The sequence below is a fragment of the Giraffa tippelskirchi genome, chromosome 5, assembly GCF_054371585.1.
Source record: "Giraffa tippelskirchi isolate mGirTip1 chromosome 5, T2T-mGirTip1v1.2.pri, whole genome shotgun sequence".
Lineage (NCBI taxonomy): Eukaryota > Metazoa > Chordata > Mammalia > Artiodactyla > Giraffidae > Giraffa > Giraffa tippelskirchi.
In genome coordinates this window covers 163,520,477-163,534,188 of record NC_137279.1, presented here as the reverse complement: position 1 = coordinate 163,534,188, position 13,712 = coordinate 163,520,477, and the positions used below count along the sequence as shown (strand labels likewise).

Below are 13,712 nucleotides of genomic sequence, written 5' to 3'. Positions count from 1 at the left end.
AGGTCCTAAAATACAAATATTATTTGAATGGGGAGAAATGAGTGGAAGTGGGGCTTATGAAAGAATTAACAGTGTAAGGGAATCCAGAGAGAGAGACAAACAGAGCAACAGAGACAGGATAACGACTGGCAGGTAACAACTCCCACATGGGGCTATAGTTAGACAGCTCTCTCATTACCCCTCTTTGGGCAGGTGTAAATTACAGTTCCCATGCATAACGGTGTTTCCTCAAATGAAAAATGCTTCAGTATTTCACCATATCATCATCAAATACTTGAGGATCTTAAGACTCTGCGATGAAATGAAAGAGCACTAACACAGGTGCAGGGAGACCTGGGTCTTCACTCCAGCTCAGCTAGATGACTTGCACACGTCTTTCCATTTCCTTGGACCCCTGCTTGAAAATGGGAATAATATTCACTGACCTGAAAAGTCAAAGGACACTGTAGCTACTGGCCAAACTGTGTCCCCTGAGCAGCCAGATGACTCCAGCCTGCCTGAAATGCCAGCCCAGTGTGTCAGGAGCCAGACTCTGACCCCTGGGGCCCCAGGTCCCGTTATCATGTGAGGCGGGGGGGGGGGCTACCCAGGACAGAGTCGTGCCATCCTCTGCGCTATCCCTCATTCTTCTAGGGAACACAGGAGATGTCTTTTAAAGACCTCTGCCACCTGAATCAGGAGAGTTACTGATACTCAAGGTGATCACCCCTCACCAGCCTCAGATCTCACTTCCCCAGTCCACCGACCCACCTGGACAAAGGAAACTCCTGCACTGCAGGTTTGCAAAGGACGGCAGTGACCCAGTCAAGGGCAGTGCTAAGCCATCCAGAGCCCTTCCCCTGAGGCTGTTCTGCTATCAAATCAGTGTATGTGAAGAACCTAGTGTTGATTCTGAGTGCTGCTGCTGCTGCTGCTAAGTCGCTTCAATCATGTCCGACTCTGTGCGACCCCATAGATGGCAGCCCACCAGGCTCCGCCATCCCTAGGATTCTCCAAGCAAGAATACTGGAGTGGGTTGCCATTTCCTTCTCCAGTGCATGAAAGGGAAAAGTAAAAGTGAAGTCGCTCAGTCATGTCCGACTCTTAGCGACCCCATGGACTGTAGCCTACCAGGCTCCTCCGTCCATGGGATTTTCCAGGCAAGAGTACTGGAGTGGGGTGCCATTGCCTTCTCCTCTGAGTGCTAGGAGGGGATATATAGGAGGGGATATATATATATACACACACATATATACATATATGGCTGATTCATTTTGCTGTACAGGAGAAACTAACACAACACTGAAAAGCAACTATACTAAAAAAAGAATTAATTTAAACAAAAATGTGTTTAGTAAGTACTCATAATCACCAGATTTGTCTCCTCCCCTTTAGCCGCCACCATCTAGAATAAGAAATACGGTTGAGTAGGATGAAAACTAATTCATAACTAGAAAGTATATTTGTCCTGCCAAACACCAAGGCTTGTTATAAAGTTATACTAATAAAGAAATGCAGTTTGGACAAAAGAGTAGACCAAATTATGCCTAGAAACTAATCCTAAATGCCAGGATGACTTTCCCCCATGCGGAAGAAAATTAGAATAAACAGAATAAATTCCTACCTCACACCACACACATACATACATACACCACAGATTACAGAATTTAAATGTGAAAGACAAAACAATAAAACTTTTAGAAGATAATAAAGGAGAATATCTTTATGACATCAGGGTTTTTAAACAGGCTTTCTTAAACTTAAGACATAAAAAGTACTAACCATAAAAGAAAAGATTGATAAATTCAACCACATTAAAATTAAGAAGTTAGATAACAGAAGGTTGGCAAGAATCCAACTTCTATGTGGCCTATAAATCTATTCAGCTTCCCAAAGGAATAAATTACAGTAACCTTTTTGCATTCGTTGGAACTAAGTTCTAACAATACAGGCTGTGTCTTGGATTCAGCATATGGCTGGCCTATCTTTGATTTCATCCACAATTGGATTACCGGCACTCTGGTCTAACTTGAGTATGTTTGAATGGTTGTGTTTTATATTTAGAACTTTCGTGAGCATGCGTGTAATAAACATAACATGTCAAAATAACATGTGCTAGGACTGAAGACAAGTACCACCACATGCCATGGTCAGAGTTTGTGGGCATTATTGGGCAATCACGAGGGAACAGCATCACGTGACTTCTCTTCCTTACTCTCTGGGCAGTGTCTGCATCATTTATGACTATTCACACAAGCTGACTCTCATCCTGCCACCTGCTGGGATTTTTCCAGCCAAGTCAAAGACAGAAAATCCTAGGGGTGGATTCATAGCTATAATCAACATTGAACCCTATGGGAAAAGCTAATCCACTATCTTTCATAAAACCACGATCGAGTGCAAAAAGCCTCTTCCAAGGAACCTGTAAGTCCCCCACTTCCTTTCCCCTTCCATTCTTTCTACCATACATCCTTCGGCAATATTCTAACATTTGCTCTACATGTTGACATGTATATGACAGTAATATATGAATATGCTGCTGCTGCTGCTGCTGCTGCTGAGTCACTTCAGTCGTGTCCAACTCTGTGCAACCCCATAGACAGCAGCCTACCAGGCTCCGCTGTCCCTGGGATTCTATAGGCTAGGATAATAAAGAAGGAAAAAGTCACCCAAATATGATATATGTTTTAGGTAATGAGAGCTTTTTCAAGAGGAAGTCCCTCACTTCTATCAAGAAGGATGTTTCATTGGCATGATGGTCCCTAATAATAAAACTTTGTTACTGAAAATAAGTTACTTCTCCGAGAACCTCTTAAACCTTCAAAGTATCCAGTGTCCAGATACTGAACACTCATTTAGTGTTAACTGATAAATGTTCTTTTTTGATTAAAAACATTTCTAGTTATCACTGTTCCTATAATGAAAGTGGATAGTTTTACTGAGTCAGTTCTTTTCATAGGACAAATCTAAGTTTTTACTGTTAATGATTCCAAAAGCTGTTAAGAAAACAGAGATAACTTTCAGTAGTTGATTATTACTATTCATTTCCAAATTCAGATTATAAAACAAAGAACTCTTACCAAAAAAAAAATGTGTTTTCAAGATCACTGATCACAAAGAATTTCAATACAGTGTTGTCAATGGAAAACAATTTACCCCAAACTTTTTATCCCCATGAGCTTCATGAACCACATGACAATACACACATTCAATTCAACATAAACTTACTGAGCATCTACTACATTCCAGGCACAGTTGTTAAAAGCAGAAGCTATATTTCTTCCCTCTAAAGAGTTTATAAATGTCCTTTCCTGGACATTTATTGGACAAAGTATTATGACTGTAGTGACTAGCTAGAAACTGGATTGTAATTCAATGTAATTCTTTTTAAATCTGTTCTTCTGAAAAGCACATTTGAAACAATTATATGGAATGATAAATACCAAATGTGGAATAGTGGTTACCTCTGGCAAGAGGGAAGAAGATCTGATGGGGGAGAGGTTACCAAGAGGCCTCGATTACATTTACATAGCTGATTACATTTACATAGCTCGCTTTCTGAAGCCGAGTGGTAGGGACAGAGTTTTCTACTGCCAGTTACTTACACATTTTCATGTCTTAAATATACCATAGTTCAAACAAAACATTACTTCCTCGATCAAATTAACTGTTCTGCTTAAATATCATACGTGCTTAGCTACAAATCTTTTCTACAATCTGTCTTGTGAGACACTGAGAGAGGCTCCTAGAAATCAAAGATTCTACAGCAAATAAGTCTGGAAAATTCTTAATGAAGTACATGAGTTTCTTTACTGTAGGGAATCTCTGAAGCTTTACTATGTCAGTAAATACTGTGTCTTACTAAGACACAATATATTCTATATTATATCTATATTCTACAATAGAGAATTCAGTGCTTTCCAAATATTTTTGAGCACGGGCTATTTTTCCCTGTAAACACTTTTATTTGAAATACTCATCACCATCCTGGTAGACAGTGCCCCAGAACCAGGTTTGGAAAATGCTCTCCAGAATAATCCATGTCTGCCACATATGCTGCATGAGAGCCACTCTCAGCAGGATGCCTATCCCCAAACCAGAGGCGAAGCTTCCTGCCCGCCTGTCTTTGCCAGTTTAGTTCTTTCAATCTGGAATACCTTCAACTCTTCAGGAACTCCTGGTCAACCTTCAGCTTCCTGCTGAAATGAAATTCCCTCTTCTGTGAAGCCTTAAGTATCCTTTCCTTTCTCCAGGTAGAAATAATTTCTCCTCTGGAAGCTTCCAGCACTGCTGTATGGATATTCTCTGCACCACATCTCATGCTATATCAGCTACTGATGCATGAGGCCAGGTGCCCAGATGGCAGAGACTGCACCTTTGGATCTTGGAACTGTCCACAGTGTATAACACTCAGCCAAAGCCAGGTACCAAGTAGGTACTAGTAAGATGTGTTGAATGGACAGAGGGGTGACGTCCATATCAGGACCTGAGTGGCCTCAATTTCTCAGATACTCCTCGTGCATATTTATCATTTTCAGCTGTTATGGTTGATTATGACACTAACAAGAACAGGAGCAAATAGACATAAAGAGTGAAAAGGAGACAAAGACTGGGATAAACATAGTCAAAGGAAAAGAAAAAGATGCTCAACTGATGAGGAGTAGGTGAATAAATAGATCAAATTGAGAAACAGACCAACAGAGAAGTCAGAAATTGGCACGATGCTCACAGCTGATGCAAAGCATTGGTAACTTCCCAAGATTCACGCTAGGAGGTCAACACAGCTGACTTGGATTCACTCTGAACGTCTTATCTGTCTGGTACATTACCTCCTCTAACTTTATCCCCTAGGCCAAACAACCCATCTTTGCTACCACAATCTTTTACCATTTTAAGCTGTGAGTTCTTCAATTCAGTACCATTTTATTTCTATTGCCTGTTCTCTATGAGAATCCCTCACTGGGATTAGAGATCAGTTATATGTCAAGTTAAAATAAAATAACCATAATAAAAGCAAGTTGGCAATTTCTTTCCAATAGAATATGTTGCATATTTCATGAAATAGAAGCCAGAGGAGTTTCACCATTCCCAAACCAAAGTCTCCCCATTATCTAAGGACTCAATGACACAAAAATACAAAGAGCATCTGACAGCGAAAGAAACCTGATCATTTGCTCTTCAAACTAAGTGTTGAAAAGAAGTGTTCAAGTGATTAACCGATTGAGTATCTTTTTTCCTTTTTTTTTTTGTACACGGGTTCATACCCAGATACACATCTCAGAGATTGAGTTCTGTGCTAGTTTTTCATGGATATAACCCCAGAGGAGGGATTTTCTTTTTCTTACTGGACACATTTTTTCAGTACAGAACATCGGGCTGGCTTCTGCTCTTCGCTGGTAACACCCACCCATTTGCCTTCTCTTTCTGCACCAGTTCTATTTATATTTCAGGCAAAAACTCTATCATGGTATAGGAGACAGTCTGGTCTAGAAGAAGGAGCACTGAATGAAGAATTCTGGGTTCTGATAGTGCCTCTCAGCTATACAGTTTGTATCACCCCAAGTCTGAATTGGTTTCTAATCTGTAGATTGGGAAGAACTGACTACTCTAAGAGTTCAAGCTATCCACAGTTGTTTTATTTCCTTAAAAATAACTGCTGACTAGGACATGGAAGCAACCTAGATGTCCATAGACAGATGAATGGATAAGGAAGTTGTGGTATGTACACACAATGAAGTATCACTCAGCTATAAAAAGGAACACATCTGAGTCAGTTCTAATGAGATGGATGATCCTAAAGGCTATTATAGAGAGTGAAGTAAGTCAGAAAGAAAAAGACAAATACCGTATATTAACACATATATATATCAAATTTCGACTAATGGTACCGACGATCCTATGTGCAGGGCAGCAAAGGAGACACAGATATAAAGAAGAGACTTTTGGACTCAGTGGGCAATAAAGAGGGTTGGATGATTGAGAGAAGAGCATTGAAATATATACACTACCATATGTAAATAGATAACCAGTACAAGTCTGATGCACGAAACAGGGCACCCAGAGCTGGTGCTCTGTGACAACCTGGTAGGGGGAGGGGGGTTCAGAATGAAGGGGACACAAGCATACCTATGACTGATTCACACTGATGTACGGGAAAAACCACCACAATGCTGTAAAGTAATTATCCTCAAATTAAAGTAAGTTTTTAAAAAAAGAAAATAACTGCTGAAAAGTGCAATGAAATGGGGCTATTTTAGCATTATGAAAATCTCTCTATCCCCTTCACAAAGAGGGAAAATGTTGGACAAAATATTTCCAATAAGCTACACAGAACAAAACCTTTGCCTTAAATCCTTAAATATCACTTTTCCTCTCTACCTCTGGTTAGCGGGGGAAAAAAAAAAAAAAAAATCAGTCCAGATACTCTAAGGATATTTAAGTCTTAGAATATCAGTGACAAACAGAAAACTTTTTATTATCAAGGGAAAGGATTTTTCTTTCCTCTAAAGGATAACATTAACAGTTAAATAGCATCACCCACTGGGTACTGTTCTAAGCATCTGGTGTTATAATTCTATAATCCTCACAACAATTTTATGTGGCAGGTAGTCATCTTATTATAAAGGTAACTGAAGCACAGAGAAGTTTGATAAGCTGGTCAAGGCCACACAGCAGCAGAGCTGGGGGAACTCATGTCTGAACCCAGCACCTAAGTCCAGACCTCTAACCATCTGTTATACCATCTCTTAATTTTGAGAATCTCCGCTTATCTCCTCTGGTAACCAACAACAGCACTAATGCAATCTCTGCACACCCAGTTACTGAATATGCTAACCCAGCAGATGTATGTGAACCAATACCTATCACAATGTCAGAAGTGTTCAAAATGTCCACCATCAGCCTAATGCCCCGTTGGCAACAGAAAAACACCCTCTAGTTTGCTCCTACAGGAAGTCTAACTATTCCATTAAAACTAACTGTGCCGTGCTCAGTCGTGTCCAATTCTTTGCGACCACATGGACTGCAGCCCATCAGGCTCCTCTGTCCATGGAAATTTCCAGGCAGGAATACTGGAGTGGGTTGCCATTTCCTACTCCAAGGGATCTTCCCAATCCAGGGATTGAACCCGAGTCTCTTGTGTCTTCTGCACTGGCAAGTGAATTCTTTACCAACGCGCCACCTGAGGAGCCACCTTTTCCATTATTCCCACTAAATCGGACAGCCACCTTGGGAGAGAGCTGAGATCACCTCCACATTCAGAAATAACATGACACAGTCAGGACTGAATGCTCAGATTTAAATTGTATTAGTTGCTGTGTGACCTTGGGCCAGTTACCAACTCTCTCTGTGCCCAGTTCTCTGAATTATCACTTTCGGTATCAATCAAATAAGAGTATTCGCTTCCTAGGGTTAGTGAAGGATTAAATAAATGAATGCCAAATCCTTAAGACAGTATCTGGTTCTTAGTAAAAGCTCTGCAAAGGTTAATCATTCCTGTTTGTATTAAAAAGGTGATTTGCCAATCTAGTACCTGGATTCCATCCTGCCCTTCCAATTCCAAATACCATTCTCTCTCCTCAGCAGAACTCCATGCTATTACTAAAAGTTACCCTTCTCCTGAAATCCTGCTACATGCCAAAGCGCCCCATGAGACATTTTTTCCCCATAGAATTGCTCACAGGCCCACGAAGTAGAGAATATTGTCCCTGTTGTGCAAATGATGAAACTGAGCTTCTGAGAGGTCAAGTGATTCATCCTCAATCACTTAACTCAACCAGTGAACATTTTTTGTTAGCCCTGAGTAACACTTAAAGTTCCTGACAACTGCCTTCAATTTATGCAATTTCATAAAGTGCCATTTAAAAGATATAAACTGTGATTTTCTTGCTTTGTTAGCTTTATCAGCTCGAGAGAAGGATTAAACCCTAGTAAAAACAAAATGTTTGACTTAAGGGAATTATAAAAAATAATGAGGCCTCAATTAAGATTCTTCCCCTGCCTGCAGGGTGGCTCCAGGCACCTGAAATCCACCAAAGGTAATTTTTAAGAGGCTACTATCAGGGACGAAGTCAGACACCCACCGTTTAAGAAACATGTCTTAAGAGGGCAGAGGGGAGCAGAAGTAGTGGATTTCTCTCTGGCTTTGGGAGAAAATGAACAATAAGTGATAGCATCTCTTCCCTGCAGCCTCACACAATGGTCTGTCTTGCAAATGAAACATACTGTGAAACAGCTTGTGAGATGAGCTTCATCAACAATAAGTAATTTTTATTCAGATTTTATTGTTGAATACAATGAACATGATTAAATGTTCCCGATATGCCTATTTAGACCTAAAGTAAACCACCACCCAAAAGAGAAAACAAAACAAAAATCACTAAAAATCATCTTCTAAATCTGCTTTAGGAAGAGATTTAATTGCCAGCTTGATGTGTAGAAAGAACTGAATCCCCCTTGATAGCCGGCGCTTCCCAATAAGACGGTAACAACGCATTTGTACTCCCCAACTCGGCCTCTTCTCTAATCCCTACAGATCAGATCCTCCCAGCGTCGCCAAATAGTTACAATGTCTGTCTTTCAAATCACCGCATTTTGAACTTCCTAAACCTTTAACAGGGCCTCTGTGTATGGAAAAGAACAATAGCGCTTCAAAAGCCATTTCTGCGAGTTCTTCAATACTCCATTCATGAATGCTGGGGTTTCAATCAAGGACATCAGCAGACAATTTCTGATTGCTTAGAAGTTGACTTTTTTATACAGCTTTGATTAGGTCGCTCTTCTCAATGGGAAATCAAGAAAATCTTTGATCCCTTTCAGATTCCAGGACTGTCACCAAGCCTTGTCGGGATAGGGGTTGAAGGAGATGGGGGATAGGGAGGGTTAGGGAGAAGCTGCGAAGCGACCCTTTTCCGTTCAACCTCTCCCCCTCCCCCTCCTCCTTTATCTTGCCTGTGCAATTCAGGGTTCTATCCAGAATCACTCATCGTTGAGATAATAAAAACAATGAGTGCTAATTCAGGGGGTGGGGATGGTTTATAATTCTATGCATTTCCCGAAGACCTATAATTGGCACATAAACGTACGAACGTGAACCGGATAATTAGGGGGTTCTGAACGCAAACCACCTTTAATTTATATGATTACTCGACAACATGTTAAGTGTGATAAAGTTTCAGCAGAACCCCCACAAGGCCTTTATTCAAAACCATCAACATTTTGAAAGTGCGTTGAACGCGCCAGCGGGCGGGGAGCAGGAGGGAATAAAAAACGATAGCAGTGGCTCCTTGCTCCAGCCCCCGCCGCCGCGTTAGGAGCTGCATTGTAGCATCCTTCTCGGAGGACTCGCCCGTCAGCCCAGCACAGGGCAGCGAAACCCGCACTCGCTTCCGCAGCCTCTCCACTCGCCCTTCTTTCTAAACGAACTAAAAGCCCAGGTGTGCGCCAGCCTCCAAACGCACACGCAGACGCCGACCCACGCGGGCGCACACCTCACCCGCCGAGACCCGCGCCCGAGCGCAAGGAAGCCCGCGCAGCGGCGCTCTGCACTCCGCCCGCCGCCGCCGAAATCCAGACCGCGGTCGCCCGGCGCCCCCTGCCTCCCCGCCCCCACCCCATTCCTCCAGATTCTCGCAGCCCAGGCGGAAGTGCCCAGGCAGACCCCCAACAATGAGGACTTGTGTGCTGCCGTTGGGGGTGGAGGGTAGTTGACGTGGAGTGAACCATCGGGTCCGGCAGGGAGCAACGCAGGAGCAGAGTGGCATCAACCTCAGGCAACCTTCGCCGGTGCCCCCTCGTCCCGTCCACCAGCACTTATACCAAAAAAAAGTGCTTTAAAAAGTGCACAGAATACACGCGCCCTCCCACCAGGGGTCACAATAATACTTCGCGGGAGTAGCCAGCGTGGGGCGGAGAGTCCCGGCTGCAGCTACCAGTGTTCTGAAATCGACTTAGAAGACGCAGCCTTCAGCTCCTTTCCGACGACGCCAAGACTCAACCTCCCCCATCCCTAGACTCCCTGACTCCAGGCTCTCTCGGCGGTTGAGTTCTCTTTTCAGGGCTCCTTTATGAACCGAACCACGCGGATTTTAAAGTTTACCCAATAAGGGGGTGGGGCGGGGGGTAGGCTGAGCTCTGCGGCCGAAACAGAGCGTCGAGTCTGAAGCAGAGAGAAGCAAGAGGGGCGAGTGGGGAAGAGAGAGGAGGGCGGGGGGCTAGAGAGTGGGACAGAGAGGGCGGCAGCAAAGAACCGAGTCTATGGGGGACTCGGGAAGAGATGCGTTCCGAAGAGACGCGGGGTACAGCTCCGATGGTGTTTGCAAAAGGGTAGGGGTTGCTGGGATAGATCTGGCTTTTCGACAGGTCGTAGCGGAACCACAGCGCAGCCAAAGAGTAGGGAAGTGAAAACCGAGTTTGGCTGAGCATGGAAAAGGGTCGGACCTGGGGGCGCCGGCAGAGCGGCTGGGGAAGGGCTCGGGAGTACCGGCTAGGTTTTGGAGCGGGAGAAGGCAGGCTCGTGGATGGCTGGAGCCGGGGACGCAGGAGGGAGGAGGGCGCAAGGGATCCAGTAGAGAGAGAAGTGTATTAAATGAGCAAGACTGGAAAGAGAACTGAGCGTGGTCAGAAGTGACACTGAGGATGGTAAGGGGAGACCCAGAAGGAAGGAACAGAGTCGCCTCTCCCCCCAGCAAGTGGAGGAAGAGGGAAGAAAACTGCAGTCTCTATCCCCTCCGCACTTCTAACCAAACTCCCGAGAGGGGCTCCCCCGGAGCCCTCCTCCGCGCCCGGGAGCCACGGAGGGCCCTCCCGGGCATCCAGGCGCCGCGTCCCCGCCTGACACCTCTCGGTGCTGAACTCCGCGGCGGCCGCGAGCCTCCCGTCGTGCCTCACCTCTGCTCGCCGAAAGCATCCTCCTCCGCAGCCGCAGCCGCCCAGGAAGCGGCTCCCCATGCCCGGCGGGCGGCGGCACTCAGGCGCGCTCTCCAGCCCGGGGAAGCCCGGGCGAGCGCCGAGCTCGGTCCATCCTCCCTGGGAGCCACGGGCCCCGCGTCAGAGCAGGGGGAGGAGACCGCCCCGCGCGCAGATCCGCCTCCTCCCGCGCCCCCGCCCCGCCGGCCCCGCTCCCGCCAAGCGCCGCTCACCTGCCCGCTCCCGGGACGCCGCCGCCTGGCTGCCCGCCGCGCGCCCTGGCCTCACGGGCTCCCGCTCCCGCTCCCTCCCGGGTGTTCTGTGCGCCGCCCGAGCGCGCTCCGAAAGCTTAGCGGAGTCGAGGTGGTGACGAGGAGGAGGAAGAGCGAGCGAGCGGGGGCGCCGCGGTTCGCAGTCGAGCCTCTGGAGCCCTGGCGCTCACTCCCCATCCCGGCGTAGAAGGGGGAGAGCTGAGCCCAGAGCGCTGGGTCCCCGCCCCGGCTACGTGGGTGGAGAGGGGGCGTGAGGGCGAGATGGGGTAAAAGCCACTGACTCGGGTTTTTCACAAAGTATCCACTGTTTTTGCCACTCACCATCGCCACTGGCCGCCTCCGCCTGGCCTCCCTCGTTTTTCTCTAGTCTACTCTTGTATCATCCCAGGCCTCTAAACCCGGGCAGACCCAAATTGAAAAGAGTGCCGGTGCTCAAAAACTACAGGGCAGGTCCGGCGCGGGCGTGTGGGCCCCACGCCCCTTCGCAGGAGGGGGCGCTAGTTCCTAGCCGCCAACCCTCTCGTCTGTGCCCCACTGTCTTCATTGAGGCTTCCCAGCAAAGTTGGGCGAGGAAGAGGGAGGAGGCATGCATCTGTCACGCTTTCGTGAGTCCTAGGGAGGCACTCAGGACCCAGTTAACACCCAGTGCTTCCCCCTGCCTTCTTCCCTGGCAACGCTGGTTCTCGGAATGCCCTGGGGTAAACAATCGCCAGATTAGAACAGGCATAGGAGAAGGCCCAGGCAGGATGTAATCAGTGGCTCCCTCCTTCTGGTTCTAGCTTACCCAGATCCGCCAAACTGCAGAAAATAGTGTGTCCGTCAGAAAATAAAGTGTTCAACCCTGAGACTGGATTTCACTCCAGTGAATGCCTGTTTGCACACCCATCTTCAGAGTCCTGAATGCCAGGTGTGAAAGGAAAAAAAAATCGACTCCAGTCCTGCGCTGTTGGAGCGGGGCGCAGGGAAGGAAGACACTGGCCACAGTTCCTTTAAAAGTTTATTTTTACTCTTTTTAAGGGCCACACTCCTGTCCTCCAGCTGGGTAATAATGAAGCCAATGTGGCTGATTCGGGTTTTGCACCCCCCCCCCCATAGTTTCCATCACTCACCCATGAAAATTTAATGAAGCATTTAGGGTTATTACTTCCAGAGTCAATGGGCTAAAAATATTTAGCCTAATGCACTCCTTGCGGAGCCAGTAGGTCCATGGCTGGTACATACAAAGTCATCCAGAGACCCTCCCTGCCTCCACAAAATTCACGACCCATTAAACTTATTCCATAATAACAGCTGCTGTACAAATGGAGGCCCCAGCAAACAGAGGCTGTCATGCACCTCCTGAAAAGATAGCAATTTACATGGAGACAGGAAAAAAGTGTGAGGTCACTGGCAGGATGCAATCTCGAGGGGAAAGTTGGTGGAAGAGAACTCCCAACAAGGTGGGAGGGAGGTCCCACCCTTGGATGGTGGATACAACTCTTTCTATTTACTTCTGGGTATGACCAGCCAGCCTAATGGTGGGGCCCAGAGAAAGTGGCTCCAGTCTCTCCAACTTTTCTAAAGTTCTAGAAAGTGGCAAGAATTATTACAGAACACTTAAGATACATCAGTAGGAAGTTCAGGCTCACCAGACAACTCTATTAATAAAACACTTCAGTTTTCTCTTCCATAAAGACAGACCTCCAGAGTCTGAACTCAATACAAAGAAAACCAGGGGACATTGACAAATTTCCCAAGACCTCACTGAAATAGGGAAAGTGGGTTTAGAAAACCATCATGGACTTCAAACAACTGGGACAAATGTCAAACCTTAGGTGATTGAACATAGGTTTAACTTCATCGACTCTCCCAAAACCACTGAAGTTTCTCAATGCTTGAGACAGCTGTGAAACATCAAAACTATTTACATACATTTTAAGGCCTTGCCTTTGAGAGCTGTGGACTTCACCCCTCTTCCTTCTTGTTCTATATTCAAATGAGGTTATGATTACAGACTTTGAAGATAATACCTGACACTGAGTGGTGGAGTGATAAAAATGAAAGGCACTCCTGTAAAACTCTCTTTTCAGCCTTGGAGAATGTCCACCAGGGAAACTCAGAAAATTCCTCTTAAATCTGATAGGGGCAACAAGCTACAGCTGTTCCCAGCTCCAGGCCGAAGGAAAGTTATACAGATTCTAACCGCCAACAAGCTGCCCACCAAAGACCTAATAGTCTTCAAGGTTAAACCAAATCACATCTTAAAGTACCATTTTAAGTTTTTATGCCAAACGTTTCAAGAAACAACTCACATAAATTTAGGGTATTTCTTTAATTCTCTTTTAAATAACAATACAGTTTGTATTATGTGTGGCATAAAAAACAATAAACTATTTTATCATCTACCCTGATAAATAGCAAAGTAATAAGGACAGCAAAGATGTATGCATTGCTTATTATATTCCAGGATTCCAGGCACCATTCTGGGTGCTCTCCCTTCATTAACTCATTTAACCTTCATGACAGTCCAGTAGTGAAGTACTCCTCTTGTGTATACTGTATCCTGAGTCATCTTTG

At 45.5% G+C, this 13,712-nt stretch overlaps 1 protein-coding gene across 15 annotated transcripts in view; it reads right to left on the bottom strand.

Moving 5' to 3' along the window:
* DAB1 (DAB adaptor protein 1) overlaps positions 1–11,448 on the bottom strand; it is a 452,572-nt gene extending 441,124 nt beyond the window's left edge. For 10 of the 15 annotated variants that reach the window (XM_081486741.1, XM_081486742.1, XM_081486744.1 and 7 more), the window contains exon 1: positions 10,867–11,027. The gene's annotated coding sequence lies outside the window, so the exon portion shown is untranslated. Of the gene's footprint in view, positions 1–10,866; positions 11,028–11,117 lie in introns of those variants that run through there. The other 5 variants (XM_081486743.1, XM_081486745.1, XM_081486749.1 and 2 more) reach the window with 2 other exon arrangements.
* Positions 11,449–13,712: the final 2,264 nt, after the last annotated feature.